This window comes from Lampetra planeri, chromosome 39 (genome assembly GCF_965212315.1).
Source record: "Lampetra planeri chromosome 39, kcLamPlan1.2.h2, whole genome shotgun sequence".
Classification (NCBI taxonomy): domain Eukaryota; kingdom Metazoa; phylum Chordata; class Hyperoartia; order Petromyzontiformes; family Petromyzontidae; genus Lampetra; species Lampetra planeri.
In genome coordinates, this window is record NC_136145.1 from 5878631 (window position 1) to 5893944 (window position 15314).

A 15314-nucleotide genomic window follows, 5' to 3' on the forward strand; every position below is an offset into this window, starting at 1 on the left:
ATTTTAACCGGTCCTTGGCCAAAGTGGCGAAGGATGGTTAAACAGCCTTCATGACCCATACGAAAAAAATTATCAAATTCTTTCATGTAATTATTCTTGATGTTAACTCCAGAACTGATAGGTATATTGCCACATGTGCATTTTGTAAAACAAATAGGTATGCGAAAGCAGGCCAAACATTTCCAACTTGTTTTTTGCCCGTCCAAGGACGGGTGTATTTCCGTAAATCTGAAACTTGCAAGCGAAAAGCAGACCGCGACGTGATATTCATTGCATCAATTCGTGTGCAATTTGGAAGGCCGCGGTGACACAGACTTATTTCATTTAACAGTTATAACACCATATTCATCATGACGTCCTTTTTACTTCTATGTCTCAATAGCGTTACGGAGATCGCGTGACGTGAGGGTTCTGCCTTTGTAGTGAGGGTTGTAAGTTGACGCTGAGGAGGGGGGAGGAGGCGCCTCGCCCCCCATGTAGAGTGACGTCACCCGCTAATTAATAATAGAGGGGTTATTATGTTTAATTTGTATTATTGTATTACTTCCCTTCTACGTGACTTTACCGAAAGAACCAAGAAGATAGGGGTGTCCATTTGGAGGAAGTCACCTCTTCATGATTATTAATGAGGGAGCTGTTCGATGTGGAGTGACATCACCTGCTCATGGTTATTAATGAGGGGGGAGGGGGTGCAACATGTGGAGTGACGTCATCCGCTCATGATTATAAATGACGGAGGATCCATGTGGAGGACGTCACCTGTTCATGATTATTAATTAGGGGGGCTGGCCGACGTGGAGTGCCGTCACGCGAGGGACACACAGACATTCTTGACTCATTACAGCAGTAAATAGTCTACCAATTTCAACTGTCTGTTCTGGCTAAATACATCATCAAAAAATAATGACCTTTCCCATTAGTGCTCCTGCAAGCAATTTTTTGCATGTTATAAACCTTTAATGTGACTAAAAAATATTGTTTTTCATTATTATCGGGGGATAGCGCGAACGCAGTCCCCCAGTACCACAAATTACACAGTCGAGTTTCCCGCATTTGGGGAAATCGCAGGGGTCAACCCACCCGCAGTGCAATGGATGAGCCTCGCCCTGGGAGGACCACCTAAGTGATCATGGTGCCTCCCCTGTCAGGTAAGTATGAGTTGGGTTGCTCCAACTATCCTTATACGAGCCAGAACCCTGCACCTTTACTCTATGGGCCCTTCAAAAGTTTTTACGTATTTTATGGTTCTTTCGGTAAAGAACCATAGAATTTTAATTCCTGCAGTCAGAAAAGTTTTAAGACCAGCTTCTACGTGGCTGTAATAAAAATAATAATAAATGAATGGATGTTATATATGAAAACTATATGAATGAAACTATAATTTGTAAACGAAATTAAAATCTTTTTTATTATTATTAAACACTTAACTGACGGTCAGGTTTTTGAGCAAAGACTCTAAAATGTATTCTGGGTTGTGTATATCTCACCTCTGGTTCTGTAAGTTTTGTTGGGCGATGAGAATCCTGGCCACACCTATCACCATAATCTGTGAAATTATAACCGGTCCCTGGCCAAAGTGCAGAAGTATGGTTAAACAGCCTCCATGACCCATACGTAAAAAAATATAATTTTCTTTCATAACACGTTCCTTCGGAGTGGGCAGGTAGGAACTTGGTTGGACAGCGTATTCGTGCACGACAGACAGACAAATAATTCCTGGTGGGGAGTGTAGAACCTGTTGTTCCTACCTGTGTACAAGATAACTTGACTTGAGGTAGCCAGGCAGACAGCCAGGTAGCCAGCCCCCTTAACTATCGGCCCCTCCCCCTTGCTTAGGCACCTCCCCCTCCCCCTTTCGGCCCCTCCCCTGACCACCCCCCCATATCCTTAGGCCCCTCCCCTGTCCCTCCTCCCTTAGGCACCTCCCCTCTCCGTACCCGGCAGTAGGTCTCCACCAATCAAAGAGCTGTTTGTAAGGTCTCCACCAATCAAAGAGCTGTGTGTATTATATATTTATTTATGCACGACAGACAGACAGACAGTCAGACAGACAGACAATAAATCCCTGGTGGGCAGTGTGGAACATTGTTCCTACCTGTATAATCATTCCTGATGTTAACTCCACAACTGATAGGTATATTGCCACATGTGCATTTTGTAAAACAAATAGGTATGCGAAAGTAGGCCAAACATTTCCAACTAGCCTTTGTCCGTCCAAGGATGGGTGTAATTGAGTAAATCTGAAACTTGCAATCGAAATGCAGACCGTGACGTGATATTCATTGCATCAATTCGTGTGCAATTTGGAAGGCCGCGGTGACACAGACTTATTTCATTTAACAGTTATAACACCTTGTTCCTCATGACGTCCTTTTTACTTCTATGTCTCAATAGCGCTACGGAGATCGCGTGACGTGAGGGTTCTGCCTTTATATTGAGGGTTGTAAGTTGACGCTGAGGATGGGGGAGGAGGCGCCTCGCTCCCCCATGTGGAGTGACGTCACCCGCTAATTATTAATGGAGGGGTGTCCTGGAGGACGTCACCTCTTCATGATTTTTAATGAGGGGGGCTGTTCGATGTGAGGTGACATCACCTGCTCATGGTTATTAATGAGGGGGAGGGGGTGCAACATATGGAGTGACGTCACCCGCTAATTATTAACACGTTCCTTCGGAGTGGGCAGGTAGGAACTTGGTTGGACAGCGCATTCGTGCGATCCATGTCACGCGGCGCAAGCTGCGTGGGGCGGCGCGTCACGTGGTGCTGAGCCTGCCCGAAGCGCTCTATGAAATACAAATCGAGGGCGTGGCCATGCACGACAGACAGACAAATAATCCCTGGTGGCCAGTGTGTAACTGTTGTTCCTACCTGTAAAATATTAATGGCGGGGTGTCCATTTGGAGGACGTCACCCGCTCATGGTTATTAATGAGGGTGGATCCATGTGTCGGACGTCACCTGCTCATGATTTTTAATGAGGGGGGCTGGCCGACGCTGGAGTGACGTCACACGAGGGACACAAAGACATTCTTGACTCATTATAGGTAGTAACGAGTTTAACGATGGCAATGGTTTGTTCTGGCTAAATGCATTCTCAAAAAATAATGACCTTCCCCATTCGTGCTCCTGCAAGCAATTTTTTGCATGTTATAAACCTTTAATGTGACTAAAATATCATGATTATTAATGAGGGGGGCTGGCCGACGTGGAGTGACGTCACACGAGGGACACACAGACATTCATAGCTAATTAAAGTAGTAAATAGTTTAACGATGGCAATGGTTTGTTTTGCCAAACTGCATTCACAAAAAAAATAACCTTCCCCATTATAATGCTCCTGCAAGCAATCTTTTTGCATGTTATAAACCTTTAATGTGACTCAAAAATATTGTTTTTTATTATTATCGGGGGATAGCGCGAACGCAGTCCCCCAGTATCACAAATTACACAGTCGAGTTTCCCGCATTTGGGGAAATCGCAGAGGTCAACCCACCCGAAGTGCAATGGATGAGCCTCGCCCTGGGAGGACCACCTAAGTGATCATGGTGCCTCCCCTGTCAGGTAAGTATGAGTTGGGTTGCTCCCACTATCCCTATACGAACCAGAACTCTGCACCTTTACTCTATGGGCCATTCAAATGCTTTAACGTATTCTATGGTTCTTTTGATAAAGAACCAGAAATATTAATTCCTGCATTCACGAAAGTCATAAGCCCAGCTTCTATGTGGCTGTAATTAAAAAAAAGTGTAATAAATGAATGGATGTTATATATGAAAACTATTTGAATAAAACTCGAATTTGTAAACGAAATTAAACTTCTTTTTTATTATAATTAAACACTTAACTGACGGTCAGGTTTTTGAGCAAAAATCCTAAAATGTATTCTGGGTAATGTATATCTCATCTCTGGTTCTATAAGTTTTGTCGGGCGATGAAAATCCTGGCCACACCTATCACCATAATCTGTGAAATTATAACCGGTCCCTGGCCAAAGTGCCGAAGTATGGTTAAACAGCCTTCATGACCCATACGAAAAAAAATATCCAATTCTTTCATGTAATTATTCTTGATGTTAACTCCAGAACTGATAGGTATATTGCCACATGTGCATTTTGTAAAACAAATAGGTATGCGAAAGCAGGCCAAACATTTCCAACTTGTTTTTTGCCCGTCCAAGGACGGGTGTATTTCCGTAAATCTGAAACTTGCAAGCGAAAAGCAGACCGCGACGTGATATTCATTGCATCAATTCGTGTGCAATTTGGAAGGCCGCGGTGACACAGACTTATTTCATTTGACAGTTATAACACCATATTCATCATGACGTCCTTTTTACTTCTATGTCTCAATAGCGTTACGGAGATCGCGTGACGTGAGGGTTCTGCCTTTGTAGTGAGGGTTGTAAGTTGACGCTGAGGAGGGGGGAGGAGGCGCCTCGCCCCCCATGTAGAGTGACGTCACCCGCTAATTAATAATAGAGGGGTTATTATGTTTAATTTGTATTATTTTATTACTTCCCTTCTACGTGACTTTACCGAAAGAACCAAGAAGATAGGGGTGTCCATTTGGAGGAAGTCACCTCTTCATGATTATTAATGAGGGAGCTGTTCGATGTGGAGTGACATCACCTGCTCATGGTTATTAATGAGGGCGGAGGGGGTGCAACATGTGGAGTGACGTCACCCGCTCATGATTATAAATGACGGAGGATCCATGTGGAGGACGTCACCTGTTCATGATTATTAATTAGGGGGGCTGGCCGACGTGGAGTGCCGTCACGCGAGGGACACACAGACATTCTTGACTCATTACAGCAGTAAATAGTCTACCGATGGAAACTGTCTGTTCTGGCTAAATACATCATCAAAAAATAATGACCTTTCCCATTAGTGCTCCTGCAAGCAATTTTTTGCATGTTATAAACCTTTAATGTGACTAAAAAATATTGTTTTTCATTATTATCGGGGGATAGCGCGAACGCAGTCCCCCAGTACCACAAATTACACAGTCGAGTTTCCCGCATTTGGGGAAATCGCAGGGGTCAACCCACCCGCAGTGCAATGGATGAGCCTCGCCCTGGGAGGACCACCTAAGTGATCATGGTGCCTCCCCTGTCAGGTAAGTATGAGTTGGGTTGCTCCAACTATCCCTATACGAACCAGAACCCTGCACTTTCACTCTATGGGCCCTTCAAAAGTTTTTACGTATTTTATGGTTCTTTCGGTAAAGAACCATAGAATTTTAATTCCTGCAGTCAGAAAAGTTGTAAGACCAGCGTCTACGTGGCTGTAATAAAAATAATAATAAATGAATGGATGTTATATATGAAAACTATATGAATGAAACTATAATTTGTAAACGAAATTAAAATCTTTTTTATTATTATTAAACACTTAAATGACGGTCAGGTTTTTGAGCAAAGACTCTAAAATGTATTCTGGGTTGTGTATATCTCACCTCTGGTTCTGTAAGTTTTGTTGGGCGATGAGAATCCTGGCCACACCTATCACCATAATCTGTGAAATTATAACCGGTCTCTGGCCAAAGTGCCGAAGTATGGTTAAACAGCCTCCATGACCCATACGTAAAAAAATATCATTTTCTTTCATAACACGTTCCTTCGGAGTGGGCAGGTAGGAACTTGGTTGGGCAGCGTATTCGTGCACGACAGACAGACAAATAATTCCTGGTGGGGAGTGTGTTGTTCCTACCTGTGTACAAGATAACTTGACTTGAGCTAGCCAGGCAGACAGCCAGGTAGCCAGCCCCCTTAACTATCGGCCCCTCCCCATTGCTTAGGCACCTCCCCCTCCCCCTTCGGCCCCTCCCCTGACCACCCCCCCATATCCTTAGGCCCCTCCCCTGACCCCCCCTCCCTTAGGCCCCTCCTCTGATCCCCCCCCCCCCCCTCAGGCTCCTCTCATTACTCCCCCCTTCCTTAGGCCCCTCCCCTGTCCCTCCTCCCTTAGGCACCTCCCCTGTCCGTACCCGGCAGTAGGTCTCCACCAATCAAAGAGCTGTTTGTAAGGTCTCCACCAATCAAAGAGCTGTGTGTATTATATATTTATTTATGCACGACAGACAGACAGACAGTCAGACAGACAGACAATAAATCCCTGGTGGGCAGTGTGGAACATTGTTCCTACCTGTATAATCATTCCTGATGTTAACTCCACAACTGATAGGTATATTGCCACATGTGCATTTTGTAAAACAAATAGGTATGCGAAAGCAGGCCAAACATTTCCAACTAGCCTTTGTCCGTCCAAGGATGGGTGTAATTGAATAAATCTGAAACTTGCAAGCGAAATGCAGACCGTGACGTGATATTCATTGCATCAATTCGTGTGCAATTTGTAAGGCCGCGGTGACACAGACCCATTTCATTTAACAGTTATAACACCTTGTTCCTCATGACGTCCTTTTTACTTCTATGTCTCAATAGCGCTACGGAGATCGCGTGACGTGAGGGTTCTGCCTTTATATTGAGGGTTGTAAGTTGACGCTGAGGATGGGGGAGGAGGCGCCTCGCTCCCCCATGTGGAGTGACGTCACCCGCTAATTATTAATGGAGGGGTGTCCTGGTGGACGTCACCTCTTCATGATTTTTAATGAGGGGGGCTGTTCGATGTGAGGTGACATCACCTGCTCATGGTTATTAATGAGGGGGAGGGGGTGCAACATATGGAGTGACGTCACCCGCTAATTATTAACACGTTCCTTCGGAGTGGGCAGGTAGGAACTTGGTTGGACAGCGCATTCGTGCGATCCGTGTCACGCGGCGCAAGCTGCGTGGGGCGGCGCGTCACGTGGTGCTGAGCCTGCCCGAAGCGCTCTATGAAATACAAATCGAGGGCGTGGCCATGCACGACAGACAGACAAATAATCCTTGGTGGGCAGTGTGTAACTGTTGTTCCTACCTGTAAAATATTAATGGCGGGGTGTCCATTTGGAGGACGTCACCTGTTCATGGTTATTAATGAGGGGGGGGGGGTGCGAAATGTGAAGTGACGTCACCCGCTCATGGTTATTAATGAGGGTGGATCCATGTGTAGGACGTCACCTGCTCATGATTTTTAATGAGGGGGGCTGGCCGACGCTGGAGTGACGTCACACGAGGGACACAAAGACATTCTTGACTCATTATAGGTAGTAACGAGTTTAACGATGGCAATGGTTTGTTCTGGCTAAATGCATTCTCAAAAAATAATGACCTTCCCCATTCGTGCTCCTGCAAGCAATTTTTTGCATGTTATAGACCTTTAATGTGACTAAAATATCATGATTATTAATGAGGGGGGCTGGCCGACGTGGAGTGACGTCACACGAGGGACACACAGACATTCATAGCTAATTAAAGTAGTAAATAGTTTAACGATGGCAATGGTTTGTTTTGCCAAACTGCATTCACAAAAAATAATGACCTTCCCCATTATAATGCTCCTGCAAGCAATCTTTTTGCATGTTATAAACCTTTAATGTGACTCAAAAATATTGTTTTTTATTATTATCGGGGGATAGCGCGAACGCAGTCCCCCAGTATCACAAATTACACAGTCGAGTTTCCCGCATTTGGGGAAATCGCAGAGGTCAACCCACCCGCAGTGCAATGGATGAGCCTCGCCCTGGGAGGACCACCTAAGTGATCATGGTGCATCCCCTGTCAGGTAAGTATGAGTTGGGTTGCTCCCACTATCCCTATACGAACCAGAACTCTGCACCTTTACTCTATGGGCCATTCAAAGGCTTTAACGTATTCTATGGTTCTTTTGGTAAAGAACCAGAAATATTAATTCCTGCATTCACGAAAGTCATAAGCCCAGCTTCTATGTGGCTGTAATTAAAAAAGTGTAATAAATGAATGGATGTTATATATGAAAACTATTTGAATAAAACTCGAATTTGTAAACGAAATTAAACTTCTTTTTTATTATAATTAAACACTTAACTGACGGTCAGGTTTTTGAGCAAAGATCCTAAAATGTATTCTGGGTAATGTATATCTCACCTCTGGTTCTATAAGTTTTGTCGGGCGATGAAAATCCTGGCCACACCTATCACCATAATCTGTGAAATTTTAACCGGTCCTTGGCCAAAGTGGTGAAGGATGGTTAAACAGCCTTCATGACCCATTCGAAAAAAATTATCAAATTCTTTCATGTAATTATTCTTGATGTTAACTCCAGAACTGATAGGTATATTGCCACATGTGCATTTTGTAAAACAAATAGGTATGCGAAAGCAGGCCAAACATTTCCAACTTGTTTTTTGCCCGTCCAAGGACGGGTGTATTTCCGTAAATCTGAAACTTGCAAGCGAAAAGCAGACCGCGACGTGATATTCATTGCATCAATTCGTGTGCAATTTGGAAGGCCGCGGTGACACAGACTTATTTCATTTAACAGTTATAACACCATATTCATCATGACGTCCTTTTTACTTCTATGTCTCAATAGCGTTACGGAGATCGCGTGACGTGAGGATTCTGCCTTTGTAGTGAGGGTTGTAAGTTGACGCTGAGGAGGGGGGAGGAGGCGCCTCGCCCCCCATGTAGAGTGACGTCACCCGCTAATTAATAATAGAGGGGTTATTATGTTTAATTTGTATTATTTTATTACTTCCCTTCTACGTGACTTTACCGAAAGAACCAAGAAGATAGGGGTGTCCATTTGGAGGTTGTCACCTCTTCATGATTATTAATGAGGGAGCTGTTCGATGTGGAGTGACATCACCTGCTCATGGTTATTAATGAGGGCGGAGGGGGTGCAACATGTGGAGTGACGTCACCCGCTCATGATTATAAATGACGGAGGATCCATGTGGAGGACGTCACCTGTTCATGATTATTAATTAGGGGGGCTGGCCGACGTGGAGTGCCGTCACGCGAGGGACACACAGACATTCTTGACTCATTACAGCAGTAAATAGTCTACCGATGGAAACTGTCTGTTCTGGCTAAATACATCATCAAAAAATAATGACCTTTCCCATTAGTGCTCCTGCAAGCAATTTTTTGCATGTTATAAACCTTTAATGTGACTAAAAAATATTGTTTTTCATTATTATCGGGGGATAGCGCGAACGCAGTCCCCCAGTACCACAAATTACACAGTCGAGTTTCCCGCATTTGGGGAAATCGCAGGGGTCAACCCACCCGCAGTGCAATGGATGAGCCTCGCCCTGGGAGGACCACCTAAGTGATCATGGTGCCTCCCCTGTCAGGTAAGTATGAGTTGGGTTGCTCCAACTATCCCTATACGAACCAGAACCCTGCACTTTTACTCTATGGGCCCTTCAAAAGTTTTTACGTATTTTATGGTTCTTTCGGTAAAGAACCATCGAATTTTAATTCCTGCAGTCAGAAAAGTTTTAAGACCAGCGTCTACGTGGCTGTAATAAAAATAATAATAAATGAATGGATGTTATATATGAAAACTATATGAATGAAACTATAATTTGTAAACGAAATTAAAATCTTTTTTATTATTATTAAACACTTAACTGACGGTCAGGTTTTTGAGCAAAGACTCTAAAATGTATTCTGGGTTGTGTATATCTCACCTCTGGTTCTGTAAGTTTTGTTGGGCGATGAGAATCCTGGCCACACCTATCACCATAATCTGTGAAATTATAACCGGTCTCTGGCCAAAGTGCCGAAGTATGGTTAAACAGCCTCCATGACCCATACGTAAAAAAATATCATTTTCTTTCATAACACGTTCCTTCGGAGTGGGCAGGTAGGAACTTGGTTGGGCAGCGTATTCGTGCACGACAGACAGACAAATAATTCCTGGTGGGGAGTGTGGAACCTGTTGTTCCTACCTGTGTACAAGATAACTTGACTTGAGGTAGCCAGGCAGACAGCCAGGTAGCCAGCCCCCTTAACTATCGGCCCCTCCCCCTTGCTTAGGCACCTCCCCCTCCCCCTTCGGCCCCTCCCCTGACCACCCCCCCATATCCTTAGGCCCCTCCCCTGACCCCCCCCTCCCTTAGGCCCCTCCTCTGATCCCCCCCCCCCTCAGGCTCCTCTCATTACTCCCCCCTTCCTTAGGCCCCTCCCCTGTCCCTCCTCCATTAGGCACCTCCCCTGTCCGTACCCGGCAGTAGGTCTCCACCAATCAAAGAGCTGTTTGTAAGGTCTCCACCAATCAAAGAGCTGTGTGTATTATATATTTATTTATGCACGACAGACAGACAGACAGTCAGACAGACAGACAATAAATCCCTGGTGGGCAGTGTGGAACATTGTTCCTACCTGTATAATCATTCCTGATGTTAACTCCACAACTGATAGGTATATTGCCACGTGCATTTTGTAAAACAAATAGGTATGCGAAAGCAGGCCAAACATTTCCAACTAGCCTTTGTCCGTCCAAGGATGGGTGTAATTGAATAAATCTGAAACTTGCAAGCGAAATGCAGACCGTGACGTGATATTCATTGCATCAATTCGTGTGCAATTTGTAAGGCCGCGGTGACACAGACCCATTTCATTTAACAGTTATAATACCTTGTTCCTCATGACGTCCTTTTTACTTCTATGTCTCAATAGCGCTACGGAGATCGCGTGACGTGAGGGTTCTGCCTTTATATTGAGGGTTGTAAGTTGACGCTGAGGATGGGGGAGGAGGCGCCTCGCTCCCCCATGTGGAGTGACGTCACCCGCTAATTATTAATGGAGGGGTGTCCTGGAGGACGTCACCTCTTCATGATTTTTAATGAGGGGGGCTGTTCGATGTGAGGTGACATCACCTGCTCATGGTTATTAATGAGGGGGAGGGGGTGCAACATATGGAGTGACGTCACCCGCTAATTATTAACACGTTCCTTCGGAGTGGGCAGGTAGGAACTTGGTTGGACAGCGCATTCGTGCGATCCGTGTCACGCGGCGCAAGCTGCGTGGGGCGGCGCGTCACGTGGTGCTGAGCCTGCCCGAAGCGCTCTATGAAATACAAATCGAGGGCGTGGCCATGCACGACAGACAGACAAATAATCCCTGGTGGGCAGTGTGTAACTGTTGTTCCTACCTGTAAAATATTAATGGCGGGGTGTCCATTTGGAGGACGTCACCTGTTCATGGTTATTAATGAGGGGGGGGGGGTGCGAAATGTGAAGTGACGTCACCCGCTCATGGTTATTAATGAGGGTGGATCCATGTGTAGGACGTCACCTGCTCATGATTTTTAATGAGGGGGGCTGGCCGACGCTGGAGTGACGTCACACGAGGGACACAAAGACATTCTTGACTCATTATAGGTTGTAACGAGTTTAACGATGGCAATGGTTTGTTCTGGCTAAATGCATTCTCAAAAAATAATGACCTTCCCCATTCGTGCTCCTGCAAGCAATTTTTTGCATGTTATAAACCTTTAATGTGACTAAAATATCATGATTATTAATGAGGGGGGCTGGCCGACGTGGAGTGACGTCACACGAGGTACACACAGACATTCATAGCTAATGAAAGTAGTAAATAGTTTAACGATGGCAATGGTTTGTTTTGCCAAACTGCATTCACAAAAAATAATGACCTTCCCCATTATAATGCTCCTGCAAGCAATCTTTTTGCATGTTATAAACCTTTAATGTGACTCAAAAATATTGTTTTTTATTATTATCGGGGGATAGCGCGAACGCAGTCCCTCAGTATCACAAATTACACAGTCGAGTTTCCCGCATTTGGGGAAATCGCAGAGGTCAACCCACCCGCAGTGCAATGGATGAGCCTCGCCCTGGGAGGACCACCTAAGTGATCATGGTGCCTCCCCTGTCAGGTAAGTATGAGTTGGGTTGCTCCCACTATCCCTATACGAACCAGAACTCTGCACCTTTACTCTATGGGCCATTCAAAGGCTTTAACGTATTCTATGGTTCTTTTGGTAAAGAACCAGAAATATTAATTCCTGCATTCACGAAAGTCATAAGCCCAGCTTCTATGTGGCTGTAATTAAAAAAAAGTGTAATAAATGAATGGATGTTATATATGAAAACTATTTGAATAAAACTCGAATTTGTAAACGAAATTAAACTTCTTTTTTATTATAATTAAACACTTAACTGATGGTCAGGTTTTTGAGCAAAGATCCTAAAATGTATTCTGGGTAATGTACATCTCACCTCTGGTTCTATAAGTTTTGTTGGGCGATGAAAATCCTGGCCACACCTATCACCATAATCTGTGAAATTTTAACCGGTCCTTGGCCAAAGTGGCGAAGGATGGTTAAACAGCCTTCATGACCCATACGAAAAAAATTATCAAATTCTTTCATGTAATTATTCTTGATGTTAACTCCAGAACTGATAGGTATATTGCCACATGTGCATTTTGTAAAACAAATAGGTATGCGAAAGCAGGCCAAACATTTCCAACTTGTTTTTTGCCCGTCCAAGGACGGGTGTATTTCCGTAAATCTGAAACTTGCAAGCGAAAATCAGACCGCGACGTGATATTCATTGCATCAATTCGTGTGCAATTTGGAAGGCCGCGGTGACACAGACTTATTTCATTTAACAGTTATAACACCATATTCATCATGACGTCCTTTTTACTTCTATGTCTCAATAGCGTTACGGAGATCGCGTGACGTGAGGGTTCTGCCTTTGTAGTGAGGGTTGTAAGTTGACGCTGAGGATGGGGGAGGAGGCGCCTCGCTCCCCCATGTGGAGTGACGTCACCCGCTAATTATTAATGGAGGGGTGTCCTGGAGGACGTCACCTCTTCATGATTTTTAATGAGGGGGGCTGTTCGATGTGAGGTGACATCACCTGCTCATGGTTATTAATGAGGGGGAGGGGGTGCAACTTATGGAGTGACGTCACCCGCTAATTATTAACACGTTCCTTCGGAGTGGGCAGGTAGGAACTTGGTTGAACAGCGCATTCGTGCGATCCGTGTCACGCGGCGCAAGCTGCGTGGGGCGGCGCGTCACGTGGTGCTGAGCCTGCCCGAAGCGCTCTATGAAATACAAATCGAGGGCACGACAGACAGACAAATAATCCCTGGTGGGCAGTGTGTAACTGTTGCTCCTACCTGTAAAATATTAATGGCGGGGTGTCCATTTGGAGGACGTCACCTGTTCATGATTATTAATGAGGGGGGGGGGGTGCGAAATGTGAAGTGACGTCACCCGCTCATGGTTATTAATGAGGGTGGATCCATGTGTAGGACGTCACCTGCTCATGATTTTTAATGAGGGGGGCTGGCCGACGCTGGAGTGACGTCACACGAGGGACACAAAGACATTCTTGACTCATTATAGGTAGTAACGAGTTTAACGATGGCAATGGTTTGTTCTGGCTAAATGCATTCTCAAAAAATAATGACCTTCCCCATTCGTGCTCCTGCAAGCAATTTTTTGCATGTTATAAACCTTTAATGTGACTAAAATATCATGATTATTAATGAGGGGGGCTGGCCGACGTGGAGTGACGTCACACGAGGTACACACAGACATTCATAGCTAATTAAAGTAGTAAATAGTTTAACGATGGCAATGGTTTGTTTTGCCAAACTGCATTCACAAAAAATAATGACCTTCCCCATTATAATGCTCCTGCAAGCAATCTTTTTGCATGTTATAAACCTTTAATGTGACTCAAAAATATTGTTTTTTATTATTATCGGGGGATAGCGCGAACGCAGTCCCCCAGTATCACAAATTACACAGTCGAGTTTCCCGCATTTGGGGAAATCGCAGAGGTCAACCCACCCGCAGTGCAATGGATGAGCCTCGCCCTGGGAGGACCACCTAAGTGATCATGGTGCCTCCCCTGTCAGGTAAGTATGAGTTGGGTTGCTCCCACTATCCCTATACGAACCAGAACTCTGCACCTTTACTCTATGGGCCATTCAAAGGCTTTAACGTATTCTATGGTTCTTTTGGTAAAGAACCAGAAATATTAATTCCTGCATTCACGAAAGTCATAAGCCCAGCTTCTATGTGGCTGTAATTAAAAAAAAGTGTAATAAATGAATGGATGTTATATATGAAAACTATTTGAATAAAACTCGAATTTGTAAACGAAATGAAACTTCTTTTTTATTATAATTAAACACTTAACTGATGGTCAGGTTTTTGAGCAAAGATCCTAAAATGTATTCTGGGTAATGTACATCTCACCTCTGGTTCTATAACACCATATTCATCATGACGTCCTTTTTACTTCTATGTCTCAATAGCGTTACGGAGATCGCGTGACGTGAGGGTTCTGCCTTTGTAGTGAGGGTTGTAAGTTGACGCTGAGGAGGGGGGAGGAGGCGCCTCGCCCCCAATGTAGAGTGACGTCACCCGCTAATTAATAATAGAGGGGTTATTATGTTTAATTTGTATTATTGTATTACTTCCCTTCTACGTGACTTTACCGAAAGAACCAAGAAGATAGGGGTGTCCATTTGGAGGAAGTCACCTCTTCATGATTATTAATGAGGGAGCTGTTCGATGTGGAGTGACATCACCTGCTCATGGTTATTAATGAGGGGGGAGGGGGTGCAACATGTGGAGTGACGTCACCCGCTCATGATTATAAATGACGGAGGATCCATGTGGAGGACGTCACCTGTTCATGATTATTAATTAGGGGGGCTGGCCGACGTGGAGTGCCGTCACGCGAGGGACACACAGACATTCTTGACTCATTACAGCAGTAAATAGTCTACCGATGGCAACTGTCTGTTCTGGCTAAATGCATCATCAAAAAATAATGACCTTTCCCATTAGTGCTCCTGCATGCAATTTTTTGCATGTTATAAACCTTTAATGTGACTAAAAAATATTGTTTTTCATTATTATCGGGGGATAGCGCGAACGCAGTCCCCCAGTACCACAAATTACACAGTCGAGTTTCCCGCATTTGGGGAAATCGCAGGGGTCAACCCACCCGCAGTGCAATGGATGAGCCTCGCCCTGGGAGGACCACCTAAGTGATCATGGTGCCTCCCCTGTCAGGTAAGTATGAGTTGGGTTGCACCAACTATCCCTATACGAACCAGAACCCTGCACTTTTACTCTATGGGCCCTTCAAACGTTTTTACGTATTTTATGGTTCTTTCGGTAAAGAACCATAGAATTTTAATTCCTGCAGTCAGAAAAGTTTTAAGACCAGCGTCTACGTGGCTGTAATAAAAATAATAATAAATGAATGGATGTTATATATGAAAACTATATGAATGAAACTATAATTTGTAAACGAAATTAAAATCTTTTTTATTATTATTAAACACTTAACTGACGGTCAGGTTTTTGAGCAAAGACTCTAAAATGTATTCTGGGTTGTGTATATCTCACCTCTGGTTCTGTAAGTTTTGTTGGGCGATG

General features: G+C 44.4%; 8 non-coding genes across 8 annotated transcripts; all 8 read right to left on the minus strand.

Moving 5' to 3' along the window:
• Window positions 1–992: 992 nt before the first annotated feature.
• LOC144731637 (U1 spliceosomal RNA) lies at window positions 993–1156 on the minus strand. The gene has a single exon (XR_013587974.1). It is a non-coding gene; the product is annotated as a U1 spliceosomal RNA (small nuclear RNA).
• Window positions 1157–3405: 2249 nt separating this feature from the next.
• LOC144731644 (U1 spliceosomal RNA) lies at window positions 3406–3569 on the minus strand. The gene has a single exon (XR_013587981.1). It is a non-coding gene; the product is annotated as a U1 spliceosomal RNA (small nuclear RNA).
• A 1393-nt stretch (window positions 3570–4962) lies between these two features.
• LOC144731638 (U1 spliceosomal RNA) lies at window positions 4963–5126 on the minus strand. Its single transcript, XR_013587975.1, has one exon. It is a non-coding gene; the product is annotated as a U1 spliceosomal RNA (small nuclear RNA).
• Window positions 5127–7511: 2385 nt separating this feature from the next.
• On the minus strand, window positions 7512–7675 carry LOC144731653 (U1 spliceosomal RNA). The gene has a single exon (XR_013587990.1). It is a non-coding gene; the product is annotated as a U1 spliceosomal RNA (small nuclear RNA).
• Window positions 7676–9066: 1391 nt separating this feature from the next.
• Window positions 9067–9230, minus strand: LOC144731639 (U1 spliceosomal RNA). The gene has a single exon (XR_013587976.1). It is a non-coding gene; the product is annotated as a U1 spliceosomal RNA (small nuclear RNA).
• A 2388-nt stretch (window positions 9231–11618) lies between these two features.
• LOC144731655 (U1 spliceosomal RNA) lies at window positions 11619–11782 on the minus strand. Its single transcript, XR_013587992.1, has one exon. It is a non-coding gene; the product is annotated as a U1 spliceosomal RNA (small nuclear RNA).
• A 1839-nt stretch (window positions 11783–13621) lies between these two features.
• LOC144731647 (U1 spliceosomal RNA) lies at window positions 13622–13785 on the minus strand. Its single transcript, XR_013587984.1, has one exon. It is a non-coding gene; the product is annotated as a U1 spliceosomal RNA (small nuclear RNA).
• A 1004-nt stretch (window positions 13786–14789) lies between these two features.
• LOC144731640 (U1 spliceosomal RNA) lies at window positions 14790–14953 on the minus strand. The gene has a single exon (XR_013587977.1). It is a non-coding gene; the product is annotated as a U1 spliceosomal RNA (small nuclear RNA).
• Window positions 14954–15314: the final 361 nt, after the last annotated feature.